The following is a 14,941-nucleotide window of genomic DNA, read 5'->3' as shown; positions in this document are numbered from 1 at the left end:
TGTTACATGATCTTGGGTAAGTTATTTATCAAGCCTTAGCTCTAGGAGGATGGAGAAAATAATAGCACTTTCCCTACCACGTAGCCCTGAAAATTAAGTCAGACAAGGCGTGAGCAAGTGTATGCTCAACAAAGTTATTCGCGTTGACACAGACCAAGGCTTGAAACTCACTATTAGTTTCATTCCATGTAGACACTGGAAACTGTCATGAGGGTCACTCCAAAATGACTGGTCCCTATTGTGGTTTGAGGGATAGGGTTGGGTTCTTCTGCAATTTGGAGGGGGAAGCTTCCTTCACATCCCCCCTCCCTACCTCCCTCCTCACAATACCTGAAATAGGAGAGCAGCTTATTCTCTTTGGAGGGGAGGGAAAAGAGAAATCTGACAGGCTTTACAGAATCTGAAGGAAGAGAAAGACTGAGCTTTCTTTTCAGGAAGGTAGGGAAAGGATGCAAAGGCATGGAATTCATTTACAAAAAAAAAGAAAAGAAATTTCGGGGCTGTGCTGCACAGTTGCGAAACCCTGCTGCCCCGCCAGGGAAGGAAGAGGCATTCAGAGCTCCTGCCCTCTGGCCTTCTTGGCCTGCTGCTGTTGCCGGCTTGGGCCATTTGTTACCCTTGTCAGCACCCCAGTCCCCAGGGACTGCTCAGCACTGGGGGAGTGTGGGCTGCGTTGGAGCCCCGGGAGATGACAGCTGGGGGATGGGGGCAGGGGCAGCTTCAAAGACTGTGAGGATCAAAAGCAGATGGAGGGTCCCAGGCGGTGGGCTGCTCACCTTTCCACACCCCCCTGTGTGCTCTGGCTACCTTGGCTGAGGATAGGGGCTGTCTGCTAGATGCAGAGGACAGATGGCCAGTGGGCCAAGGGGACTTTAGAAATGACTGCTCTCAGCATCCTTCAAGGGCTTAGAAATTGAAGCCTGCTGACAGCAAACACAGGCTTCCGCACGGCCAGCAGCTGCAACCCAAACCTGGACATTTCTGGCCACTTCCATTTGATTTGGATTCAAAATACATCTGTGAATGGCAGGCTGGCTGGCTGGGCCCCAGTATCCCCCATTTAAGGGAGGCAGTGGCTAATACCAAAAGCCCACGATCGTCCTCCCTCCTCCCTCCTTCAACTCTCACATAGAGATCCATCAACAGGTCTTGTCAAGGTCACCCCCACGGCCGTGTCCAGGTCCAAGGCGTCATTCTCTAGGCCATGGAAGACCACCAGGGCCCATCTCCCCAGGGCTGCTCTGGCAAACTTCCATCCATTCTCTGCATAGCAGGTGACAGCATCTGCCCTCCTCACTGCATCCTTGCTTATAACTTCCCACCACTTTCTTCTTAGGATGAAGCAAAGACCTCTGAACACAACCTTGACATGGCCTCTCTTCAAGGATGTCTTATTCCAGCTCACCAGCCTTTCTCTCCCTCCACGTGCCTCTGCACATGCTGTTCCCTCTGCTTGGAATTCTGTTCCCTCCTGCTCACCCTTCAGAGCTCTCAGCTCCAGGCGGCTTCCCAGGACCCTCCCTGAATGGATGACTCCCTTGCAGCAGTGCCTGTCCAAGTGACACAGATGTCTCCTTAATCACAGTTATTACGCTACTAGACTCTGCCTAGCCCTGTTTTCAGCTAAGAAACAGGAAGAGAAATGTCTACAGCCACAACCTGGAGAAGAAAGTCGTGCCTTGCGAAGAAGCGTGTGGGAGGAGGGAGTTCCTGGCATTCTGGTCTGGTGGCTCTTTCAGCAATAGTGTCCTTTCTTTGGGGCACTGCCCCTCCCCCTCTCCCAGGCCACGCAGCCTGGGTGGGGCTCACCCTACTGACAGGCTGTGAGCCTGGAATTAGCAACCCCCATCCTTCATCTACAGTGATTGGCTCCAGGACAGTGGTCACGTGAATCAAGTGGCCAATGAGAGGCCGGCATGAACGGCTGGTGAAGAGATGCTCTTTGTCCCGCGGCCCACTAGCCTTGGACGAGGTCTACCTGGAGCTGCTGGCAGTTACCTTGCCTTGCAGGTCTGCAGACTGTCTCTGTGTCCTGATATGTGTCTGATACAAGCTGTCTCTGCCTACGGTTTCAGCGCGAAAGTCAGAGTAGAAATCAGCTGTAGGGACAGCCCCGTGAAATTCAGGAGCTGCTGTCCCCTCGCAAGAACAACTCCCTCCTCTTGTCCTCACCGCCATCCTCCCCAACCCTGCTGACCTTAAAATGGGGAAGGGGGCATGGAAATGGGGAGCCAGGCTGCAATCACTTAGAATCACTGGTTCTGTTTACGTGCACACCAAAAAGCAAAGGCGCTGCTCAATCACTAATTTCTCTCATCTCTCCTTCCCCAACCCCCAGGGGACGTCTAAGAGGCAGAGACTGTTCTAGGCACTGGGGATACAGCGTTGAATCAGACAGACAAGTTCCTGCTCTCACAAATTCAACATTCCAGCCTGAAATTCCTCCAAAGAGCTGGGATATGGAGAGGACAGTCAGCCTCAGCTTACGCCTCCTCTTGCTCAGACAGGAACCGCATTACCCTTTCTTAAAGTAAAATTGTGATTACCCAGACAATACCTCAAAACATTTGTAAATAAATTAAAAAGTTTCAGATAAGATTAGAGTCGCATTTGGGCACTACCTCCCACCAGATGTAGCCACAGTCAATATGATGAACAGCTCTGCCAACCGTTTTCTTTCATAAATCCACACCGACAACTTATGCATATTCATAACAAGATACAGTATTATTTTTATAAACGTGTTTTTTCAACACTGTCCATCCATACATCTTGTTCTAGGACTTTGTTCATGCTAATCATAAAATATCTTGGCATTCATTCCACGTCAAGACATGGAGATCTGATTTATTCCTTTTTGATTGCTGTACAGTATTCCCAGACACGTCTACACCACGGTTCATTGAGCCAGTCCCCACGTTTCCCAAATGTTTAAACTAAAATTCCACAATAGCTGAAGGGACAGGCCTTCTCTGAAGGGGCTACGTGTGCAGTTCTCTAGAAGTGATACTCCAAAGTAAAATTGCTGCCTCCCTTCCCAGTTTAAAATTGTAAAATCCTTTTGCATATTGTCCTTCAGAGAAGCTACATTCCCAATGGCCTTGTCCTGTTTTTTCACGCTTTGTGCTATTTCTACTCCCTGGTCTGCGAGCTTTTATCCAAAAGGCTGACATACCTAAGTACTTTAATCAGTAGGAATCAGCAGCCTATTCAGAGCACTGTCTTTCAGCCAAGCAGATTAAGTTGTAGGGAGTCTAATGTCAGGAAGGAAAACAAGCCTGGGTCTTGAAGTTCAGCCCCAGAGTAAGCTCTCTCACACTTGGTAAATTCTCATTCATGCAAACTTGGTACTGAATGAAAATGGCTGGTAATGGAGCTTTTACTATGCTTCCCTCATCCCAGGTAGGAAGAGGGTCTGCCATTTGGCTAATCCACTTTTTGCTGTCCATGGGATTTAAAAAACTTTTTGAGATTCACAAGAAGTCAGAAAACGTGGTACAAAGAGGTCCTGAGTCCCCTTTGCTCAATTCCTCACATCTTGCATAACAATTACAGTACAATGTCCAAACCAGGAAATTGACATTGGTGTGAGGGTAGCTCTGCATTATTTATCATGTGTGTAAATTCGCGTAACCACAGCTGCAATCAAAATAGAGAATGACTCATCCCCACAGAGGTTTTCCTTGTGCTACCCTTTCATAGGCACACCCACCCTGGTCCCCCTGACCCAACACCCCTAACCCCTGGCACTCCTAATCTGTTCTCCATCTCTGAAACATCATCTTGAGACTGTTATATAAATGAAATTACACAGTATGTGACTTCTTGAGATTGGGTGTTTTTTTTTCTTTTTTTTGAACACACAACCCAAGTTCAGATGGCTGCATTTTACAATGCATGTTCCAGTATTCTCTAGACCCTCTAGAAGCAACCTCCACAAAGGCACCCATGTGTGGTGACCGACCGAGACAGGACCACACACGTTCTGCTTGATTTCTGGTTGGGTTCAGCGGAGCCCTGGAGCAAAATGTAGAACTTTATAGAATATTTCTCATGCAGAGCTATTAAAAAAAAAAAAAACCAAACCAAACCCACACCCCAACCCGCAACCACTCAAACAAGGCACAGAGCAAAATACCAAGGACTCAGTGTTAAGGGAAGGCTCACTCTTGCCAAGGACAGCTGGAGAACATCAAGTGGCTTGGAGGCCTCTAGGGAGTCCTGGTACCGCACCAAGAGCCAGGCAAGCAAGAAGGAGGAGGGGCACAGAAATCTCTGGCTGCAAAGGCATTTTGTTTTGAGTTCAAAGTCACGGCCTCTGTTCTTGGTAGAAACCTTCACTGCTCCTCTTCCGTTTGTTCACCCCAACCATAGACCATCACAGGGATCTGGACCCAAGTGAAACCCATTTGAACTCAAGATTGTTCTGAGTCTACAGAGCAAGGGCATTTTAATTTGCGGGAAGGGGAATTGGTGGGAGAGAAATACGGGAGAAAAGAAAAGAGAAACTGAATATCAGAAACAAAATATTGGAATATCTTCACTCTGCGCAAATACTCGCAATGCACAAACCACCACAGAAGTGAAAATAACTTAATACACGTGAACTATTTTCACGTGTATTAAGTGCTCTCCACAAGCCAGGAACTATTTTAAGAGCTAGTTTTCATAGCCGAGCCCCCCTCATCTTCTGAATAGTCCCTGTGAAGCTGGTAGAATTTTGATCTCGTTTTATAGATGAAGAGAGTGAAAACAGAAGTTGAAGAGACTTCTCTAGAATCAGTAGTAAGTAGCAGAGAGAGATTTAGACCGGCTGACGTCCATGCCTTGAACATTCTACCCTCCCTGCTATCTGCCACTGACAACAGCCGATATCCTCAATTAATCTTTTTTAATGGCTTATCTCCTCTAATTACATCCTTACCCTAAAATTCAATGAACCAAGCAGTGATTCAAGAGTTTTTAAATGTTTGTATTCTTGTTTTGAGGGTGGTTCAACTTTATGCAATTCCATGTAATGAGGATACCCCCCTCCCCACCATTTTGGTAAGATGGTTTCATGGTGAGGGCTAGAAGTTTTTAAAGAAAAAATGACAAATGTTCGAAGTTCATGAAATTTCAAACTTTGGAATTTCAGAAATTTCCAACTTTCAAACTTTGAAATTTCAAAATTTCCAAGGCAGACCAAAAGTGAAATGAATTGCTATGCACCCATCTCTCAGATTCAACAATTTTTAAGATTTCATACAACATGTTTCTTTTAAGCCTTTTTTTCAGAGACAGAGTCTCACTTTGTCACCCTCGGTAGAGTGCTGTGGCATCACAGGTCACAGCAACCTCTGGCTCTTGGGCTTAGGTGATTCTCTTGCCTCAGCCTCCTGAGTAGCTGGGACTACAGGCACCCGCCACAACACCCGGCTATTTTGTTGTTGTTGTTGTTGTAGCAGTTTGGCTGGGGTCAGGTTCAAACCCGCCACCCTCGGTATACGGGGCCAGCGCCCTACTCACTGAGCCACAGGCACCGCCCTCTTTAAAGCCTTTTGATTTCTTTGTTTTTCTCTTTGCTGAATTGTTTGAAACAAATTCAAATTCAAAGTCTCTTCTCTTTACCATATTTCTTTTTTTATTAATATTAAATCATAGCTGTGTACATTAATACTATCATGGGGCACCATACACTGGTTTTATAAACAGTTTGACACATTTTCGTCACACTGTTTAACATAGCCTTCCTGGCGTTTTCTTAGTTATTGTGTTAAGACAATTATATTCTACATTTACTAAGTTTCACATGTACCCTTGTAAGATGCACCGCAGGTGTAATCCCACCAATCACTCTCCCTCCCCCCATCCTCCCACCTCCCACCCCTCTCTCTCCTCCTTCCCCATATTCTTAGGTTATAATTGGGTTATAGCTTTCATATGAAAGCCATAAATTAGTTTCATTGTAGGGCTGAGTATATTGGATACTTTTTCTTCCATTCTTGAGATACTTTACTAAGAAGAATATGTTCCAGCTCCATCCATATAAACATGAAAGAGGTAAAGTCTCCATCTTTCTTTAAGGCTGCATAATATTCCATGGTGTACATATACCACAATTTATTAATCCATTCGTGGATCGATGGGCACTTGGGCTTTTTCCATGACTTAGCAATTATGAATTGGGCTGCAATAAACATTCTGGTACAAATATCTTTGTTATAATGTGATTTTTGGTCTTCTGGGTATATACCTAGTAGAGGAATTATAGGATTGAATGGCAGATCTATTTTTAGATCTCTAAGTGTTCTCCAAACATCTTTCCAAAAGGAATGTATTAATTTGCATTCCCACCAGCAGTGTAGAAGTGTTCCCTTTTCTCCACATCCACGCCAACATCTCTGGTCTTGGGGTTTCGTGATATGGGCTAATCTTACTGGAGTTAGATGGTATGTTAAGGTAGTTTTGATTTGCATTTCTCTGATGATTAAAGATGATGAGCCTTTCTTCTTTTTTAACATTTTTATGAACACCACTTTTTTTTTCCTTCTCTCTTCCTCTTCTTCCCTCCTTTTGGTTTCTGAGAGTGCTTACATCAGATTTTTAGAGGTTTTTTTGTTTGTTTGTGATTAGGTTCAGATTGTTTCTATGTTTTATGTTTTTACCTTTTTTCTTTTCCAATTATTTTTATTGTAGTTGTGTTTTTTCTTGTTGTCGTTGTTGTTGTTGTCTGTATGTCTAAGTGTTTCTGATTGTTTGTGCATCTATGGGCTTGTGTGTCTGGTAGCTTTTTTATCTGTTTATTTGCTCAGTTGGTCTCAATGAGTTTGGTGTTTCAACCTGCAACTCTGAGCTCCCAGCACTCCCCTCCACTCTCACTCTGAGTTCTGGAGGCCTGTCCCCCAGGAGTCCAGATTCTTGGGTGATTTCTTGAGGGGCGTGGACAGGGCCTGGACTGCAAATAGTCAGTGCTGATTCTGCGGCACGGGAGTGAGGAGACGACGGTTGGCTGAAAGGGAATCACGCTGGAGCGGCAGTGCCCCGAGGCACAGAGTAGCAGCCATATTTTTTTTTTTTTGGCAACAATAAGGCCCATCCCTGGATATCCCGAAGCCATACCCCCTGTCTCCCTGAGCAACCAGAGGAGGCCAGGCATCTTCTCAGTGAATACCATATTTCATTTAAAAATGTGGACATTTCTATTATCTCACCTAATAAAACTCACAGTAATTCCTTGTACCGTCTTGAACACAGTTCATATTCGACTTTCCTCAATTGTGGCAGCACACCACTTTAAGGGTGGTTTATTAGATTCAAGTTCTAAACAAAGTCCATATGTTAGATTCGGTTATTGTGCCTCTCATGGTTACAGTAGAACCTCTGTAAGTCGACCACTCAATGGACTGCCCAACACGTGGAGGTGGTCAACATAAGGAACTGGGCCTATTGTACTGATACAGACATGTGGTGTATGTTCAGCTAGGAAAATAGGTCAACTTAGGGAGGTGGTCAACTATGGAAGTCCTACGGTATTTAGTCTAGAATAGACTCTTCCTCCTTTTTATATAGACTATTGACAAGTTGAAGAAACTAGTTAGCTGTCCCATAGAATATATCAATATTTGTCTGGTTCTTAATAGCCTTGTTAATGTACTTCTCTTTCCATTGTATTTCCCATAAATCAGCTTTAAAATGTGATTAGGGTCAGATTAATTGGAGGGAGGACAGTAAGGAAGTGGCACTGTGTCACATCAGGAGGTCCACAGCACACAGGTGTCTCCCTCCTAGTGATGACAGTCAGGGCCTTGTGGCTTCAGGTGGCAACATCCTATTTATTCCATTATGAAGTACCCTGTCAACTTTTGATCCAGTGGTTTCATTCACTAATGCTCCTGGCCTGAATTAATTATCATATCAGGGGTTTAGAAACTTTAAAAAGCACACTTATAAAGAAGAGAGAGGTTGAGAATGTTGCAATAATATTAATACAATTGTTTAGCATTTACCTTCTTGCAAACTGCTTTCACAAAGCTTTCTTTGTTTCACTCTCTCAACCAGACTACTAGGTGGGCAGAGCCAGCTGTAGTCTCTCGACTTCAAATCCCACTTTGCTACTTACTGGTGGTGTGGGATCTTGGTTGACTTTTCTGCCTCAATTTTCTCACTAGGCACATGGGGATAAAAAATGGTACCCACCTCTTAGGGTGGTTGTGAAGAAGAAATGACTTCCTACTTCTAGGGTTCTTAGAACAGAACAGGATACAGAGTGAACTCTCTTCACCCTTAGGACTGATGAAGCGAAGAGGCCAACATATGAAATTAAGTCTCCGCAGGTCCACAGCTAATGATAGGCAGGGCTGGAACAAGGCATAGATCTGATTTCACTAGGTGACACTGTGCCAGTGGAATGTTTTTCCACATTCCACATTCCCTAATTATTTTGAAAATAATTAAAAATAATTAGAAAAAACACTTTTTGATCATAACAACTTGAGTGTAATACTCAAATGGCCCAATATAACATCTACCCTGCAGCCCTGTCCACCCCTCCAATCTTACCTCCTGGGAGTTGTGACCTTTCACCTATCCTGCGGGGACACTGCCCTCTTTGCTGGTGAGTTGGTTCCTACCTCATAGTTTTGTTTTTTTTTTTAAATCAATATACAGATTTTATTTTTTTATTTTAATTTTTATTTTTTTGTGGTTTTTGGCCGGGGCTGGGTTTGAACCTGCCACCTCTGGCATATGGGACCGGTACCCTACTCCTTGAGCCACAGGCGCCGCCCCCACCTCATTGTTTTTATACTTGATGTTCCTTCCACCACAAATCCTTTTCCATCTGGCTCCTTTCTACACTTCATTCAGGTATTTTCTCAACTGTCCCCTCCTCGAAGATGGCTTTCTTGGGGACATTATCAAACTCCCTCCCTTCCCCCTAAACATCCTCCCACTTTCTGTCCCATGAACTTTTATTTCTATTTGTTTTTTTTGAGACAGAGTCTCACTTTGTTACCCTTGGTAGAGTGCTGTGGCGTCATAGCTCACAGAAACCTCAAATTCCTGGGCTCCAGGAGGAAAATCCTCCTGCCTGAGCCTCCCAAGTAGCTGGGACTACAGGTGCCCGCCACAACACCCGGCTGGTTTTTAGAGACGGGGTCTGGCTCTTGTTCAGGCTGGTCTCCAACTCCTGAGCTCAGGCGATCCACCCATCTCAGCTTCCCAGAGTTCTAGGATCACAGGTGTGAGCCACAGCTCCCAGCAGACCTGCTTTATTTGTATTTACAATTCTGTCCACTATCTTTCTTTTTGTAGAGACAGAGTTTCACTTCATTGCCCTCGGTAGAGTGCTGTGGCATCACACAGCTCACAGCAACCTCCAACTCCTGGGCTTAGGTGATTCTCCTGCCTCAGCCTCCCGAGTAGCTAGGACTACAGGCGCCCGCTACAACGCCCGGCTATTTTTTTGTTGCGTTTGGCCGGGGCCGGGTTTGAACCCGCCACCCTCAGTATATGGGACCGGCGCCCTGCTCACTGAGCCACAGGCGCTGCCCTCTGTCCACTATCTTAAAATGTGCTGTACCTCTACTTGTTCGCTCTCTGGGGGGAGGGCTTTGTCATGTTCTCTGCTGCATCCTTACCATCTACGATAGCAGTTGTAACTGACCCTACCTAGTCAGCCACCAAATATCAGTGGAATGAATATTGACAAAGGGCACCATAACCTCATTGCATTATATACAAGAAATACGCACGCACCATTTATGAAGAACATTTTTTAGATTTAGTTATTTTTCATGAAAGAAAAATAATACATGCTCATGGGGAAATTGTTGATCAGAGCAACATGTGAGACAAAAAGATAAACCCCCCACAGTCCCACAGCTGTGCATTAATCATCCTTCCAAGTTTGAGATACACCACGGTAGGGATTGTTATGTGACCTCCAGCATTCTTTCTCTTCTCTCTTTCTTTTACAATAAAAGAACTTCTGATCCTTAGCAGGGTGGGCAGCCCCCCAGAATAAAGACGACATTTCCCAGCCTCCTTTGCAGTTGGGTTGTGGTCACGTCACTAAATACAGTCAATAAGATGGGATCAAAAGTGATGCATGCAACATGCAAATCGTGTCCTAAGAAGAATGGGGTGAACCTTCTTCCTCTCTCTCCATTCTTCTTTGATGAAATGCACTATGGTGGAGAGCTGTCTTGGACAATGAGCGAGAGGGCAGCATAGTTATTTATACGCTACTATTTAAGTTCTCGGTTACACAGAGCCAAATCTGTATCTCTCTCTCTCTCTCTCTATCTATTATCTCCTACAAGATTTTCTTCAATGAATTTATGTGTGTATGTAGCAACTTTATATTATAGGTAATTCCAAACATACACAAAAATACCCAGATTCATCCAATTAACTTCCCTAAACACATCACTTAATTCCAAAGACAACCAACCCATGGCCGATCCTGCCCCATTTCCATCTCATCTACTTTCCTTTCTCATGGTATTTTTTTTTTTTTTAATGGGAAACTCTTAGACTACATCTTCTTCCTCTTACTCTCCTGAAGGAAGAGAAGAATGATCATCCATGGCAGATGGTATCTGCAGCAGAGCCAGCTTCTTGCTCAGGAGAGAGCTCTGCTCCTCCTTCTCATGGTTGCTGATGCTCTACAAATTCAGAGAAACTCCTCTACTAATAGTAAGTCTTTCTCATAGTATTTTGAAGCAAATCCCACAATATCATTTCTTTTTTTTTTTTTTTTGCAGTTTTGGCCCGGGCTGGGTTTGAACCTGCCACCTCTGGCACATGGGGCCTGCGCCCTACTCCTTTGAGCCACAGGTGCCGCCCCAATATCATTTCATTTGTAAATATTTCAGTACGAACCCCTAAAAACAAAAACTTTTTTTTTTTTTTGCAGTTTTTGGCCGGGGTGGGGTTTGAACCTGCCACCTCCGGGTTAGGGGCCAGCGCTCTACTCCTTTGAGCCACCGGTGCCTCCCCCAAAACACTTTTGAAAACATGGCCATGATATGATTATTATGTCTACAAATCCTTAATATCCCCAAACAGATATTAATTAATTAATTAATTAAATTTTTTTTTTTTTGTAGAGACAGAGTCTCACTTTATGGCCCTCGGTAGAATGCCGTGGCGTTACACAGCTCACAGCAACCTCTAACTCTTGGGCTTACGCGATTCTCTGGCCTCAGCCTCCCGAGCAGCTGGGACTACAGGCACCTGCCACAACGCCCAGCTATTTTTTGTTGCAGTTTGGCCGGGGCTGGGTTTGAACCCGCCACCCTCAGCATATGGGGCCGGCGCCCTACTCACTGAGCCACAAGTGCCGCCCCAGATATTAATTTATTTTAATAAAAGCTCTGTTGTATATGTTTTTACTCCCATTTAAACATACATTGTAGACAATTTTCAACATCAGTATACATAAATTCACCTGGTTCTTTTTTTTCTTTTTCTTTTTTTTTTTGTAGAGACAGAGTCTCATTTTATCACCCTCGGTAGAGTGCTGTGGCATCCCATAGCTCAAAGCAACCTCCAATGCCTGGGCTTAGGTGATTCTCTTGCCTCAGCCTCCCAAGTAACTGGGACTACAGGCGCCCGCCACAAAGCCCAGCTATTTTTTCGTTGCAGTTTGGCCAGGGCTGGGTTTGAACCCGCCACCCTCAGTAAATGGGGCCGGCGCCCTACCCACTGAGCCACAGGTGCCGCCCTCACCTGGTTCTTTTTAACAGCTGCATCAAATTTCACTGAAAGATGCATCAAACCTTATTTAATCATTTCCCAACTGACAGACATTCAGGCTATTTACAGGTTTGTTTTTGCTATTTTAATTTTTTTTGCTATTTTAATCAATGATGCAATGAACATCTATCTATCTCAAGATTTCTCAACTTTAGCACTACCAAGATTTTTGGGCTGGGTGATTCCTTGCTGTTCAGGCTGACCTGTGCACCTCAGGCTGTTCAGCAGAATCCCTGGCCCCTCTGCACACTGGTTACCAGTGAGCAACTGTCCTCTCTCCTAATTATAAAACCAAAAATGTCTCCAGACCTTGCCAAAGGTCCCCTGGGGTCGAAATGAATCCTGGTGGAGAACCTCTCCTCTATTTGCACACACACTTACGTAGAACACTCTAATTTTTACAACATAGGCCAGTAGAGAAATGGAAACAGAGGAAGTTTCAACAAAATCGCAGCCACTTGAGAAAAATATCAGTTGGCACGCACTCTGGATTTTGCTGAATGCTTTCACTCGGCTTCAATCACGTTTAACTACAGCAATCTCAGAATTGACTCTACACAAAGAACGGCAGTTGGTGTCGTCAAAGTTAGCACGTCAAGCAAACACTCCCTGAGTTGATTTGTTTTCAATATCATGCTGCAGATCAGAGGATCCAAGAGAAGGACATGAGATACGTTTTATAAAAATAGCCTTGGAGGTGGGAACAGCACAGGTAACTTTTATGGTCCAGTACCCATAACCCCAGTTGCAGGGTTATATTTTGGAACCTTTAGGACCTCAGCAGTCCCCTGACCCCTTCCATTGAATAATAAATTAGAGTACGATGATGTTTGTTCACAAAGGGAACTTCAAATCCTAAATGAAGCCCAAACTCAACAGACCTGAGCACGTCCCCTTGGCCAGGTTTGACATCCTGCCAGAACCTGATGGGATAAATTAAACAACCCCCAAAAGAATGCATTGTGGGGGTGAAACAGGCCAAGGGAATTACTAAAATAGACTTGAGACTCCTGAGTTAGGTTAGCCCAGCTTTAGCCCCAAATGCTGACAGCAGTGCTGAAGAATTCCCAGGGTCTGGAATTTCCAGAGTAGTAAAAACAAATCCATGCTAAAAAAAAAAAAAAAAAAAGTAATAGAAAAACCCCACTAAACAACATAATTAAGAACAAACAAAATGAACAGTAAAAACAAAGACAGGGAAGAAAGAGAGAAACAGAAATCTAAAAGAAAAAGAGTTAGATGATGTACAGATAATCGTAATCTAATCAAGGTGGATTACGCATAGATAATCATAAGGCTTTAACTAATTTATTTGTTTAACAAACATTACAAAGAACCTACTGTGTGCTTCCATTTGCTATTCTTGGGTTCATTCCACACGAAGCACGTTACAGTGAAACACACAGACCTTCATTATTACAATTGCTAAGATGTCTGGCAAGGGCATTCCAGGGAGGGCGACAATGTCAAGGCCCTTGGTGAGCACCTTGTGTATCTCTGGGCCTCCCCCTACAGTCCCAAGATGTCATAGACCACAGCTCCAAGAAACCCAACCCTTTCTACCCAAATCGGGAAGAAAGGAAGGAGAAAAGGGGCTTCCCTCCGTGCCCCTTCATTTTATCTGGGAGGAACGTGTCAACCAGCATCCTCCGGCAGATGCCTCCATGTCTCCTTGGACAGACCAGATCTCATGGCCAGGCCCAGACCAATCACTGCCAAGAGGCTTAGCCTAACCATCCTTCATCCCCTTAGGCCCAGCACATGGCCAGGCAGGCAAGAAGGGGTTTCTGTTGGCCTAGAAGGAGGGACAATGGCTTATGGCTATGCCACCAGCAGGGGCTGTCTTGGGGGCATCTGATACATCCAATCCAGATGAGTGAGATCACTGTGCAAGCAGCAGCTGACTCTCCCAGTGCCAGCTGTCATTATAAGCAGTGTGCTGCTCTGCACCAGAGTTGTGGCTCATCTCTTCCCCCACCCTCAGGTCTCTGCCTCCAGGAAGCCTTCCCTGATACACTAACCACCACCTCCACCCTCCCCTACTGGATTAGTTTTCACTGCACCCTGAACTTGTCATTTACGGCATTTATTTCCATTGGAATTATGGCTGAGTATTTAGTTATTACAATGCTGTGTCTCTTCAGACTGTTTCCAGTAGGCATGGCTTGAAATGTGGCCAGTCCAAACTGACACGCGTTCAAACACATACGCAGCTCTCAAAAGTTCGACACACACAAAAAGGTAAAAAAACGCATTAGTAATCTTAAAAGTATCAATTATGTATTGAAATGATAATATTTGTTGGCATATTAGGTTAAATAAGATGTTTTAAAAATATTTTTAATGTGGTTTAGAAAATATTAAATTGTATATACGGTTTGCATTTGTAATGAGTATTACATTTTTATGGGACAGTGTTGCTTGAGACCTTAGCACACCTGATGAGGGTAAGATTATATAGAACTAAATTCTTCCCACTCTAGCCCTTGGGTCTAGAACAGTGCTTGGCACAGAATTTGTGCTGAATAAATATGTGTTGAATGAATGCATGAGTGAATGAATGAATGAACAAAATTCAGAATATTGTAAGAGGTTGCCCTGGTCATATGCTGGTTGTCCAGAAGAGTTCATTCAGATACTGTATTTTAAAGTTCCCCAAAGAATCATCAGTCCTACATCCGTGGAATTTCAATTCCTTCACTTGCCTAGTCCAGCCAACACCGGCACCAGCTTTCTCCTCCGACACGGGCTTCTGCGAACACAGCCAGTTCCCCTGCCCCCCTCCGCTGCCTCCACACCCACAAGAGAAGACAAGGCTGGAGAGAAAACATCTGTGGCAGCCAGGTAGCCAGAACTTCCCACAAAAGTCAACAGACATTGGTTGGGGAGTTTGTCAACCTTGACTGGACAAACACATTCTAGAAAGGGCCACTCGTACTTGCAGGGAACAGCAGGGTGGATGAAAGCCAAGGCTGCCTAGGCCGTGCCAACCTCACGGAAGCACGAGTGTCTGAAAGGCTGAACAAGCCGGGGCCCGAACCAGCCAGGTGGGGTCACCTGTCTCCACCCCACTCCAAGGAAAACAATTCTCCATGATGGGAGAAGGCTTGGAGCGGGAGGCAAGGGGGCCCAGGGTCAGGCACTAGGGTATCCACTTGGGGGCTGTGATTGTCCAGCGCTGCCTCAGGTGCCCCCTGCT

At 44.8% G+C, this 14,941-nt stretch overlaps 1 protein-coding gene and 1 pseudogene across 4 annotated transcripts in view; both read right to left on the bottom strand.

Annotated features, from left to right (window-relative positions):
* EYA2 (EYA transcriptional coactivator and phosphatase 2) overlaps nucleotides 1-14,941 on the bottom strand; it is a 279,314-nt gene that overhangs the window by 202,353 nt on the left and 62,020 nt on the right. The gene's annotated exons all lie outside the window — the stretch shown is intronic.
* Nucleotides 10,510-10,699, bottom strand: LOC128574423 (uncharacterized; annotated as a pseudogene).

This window comes from Nycticebus coucang, chromosome 21 (assembly GCF_027406575.1).
Source record: "Nycticebus coucang isolate mNycCou1 chromosome 21, mNycCou1.pri, whole genome shotgun sequence".
Classification (NCBI taxonomy): domain Eukaryota; kingdom Metazoa; phylum Chordata; class Mammalia; order Primates; family Lorisidae; genus Nycticebus; species Nycticebus coucang.
This window is presented reverse-complemented; position numbering and strand designations above follow the sequence as displayed.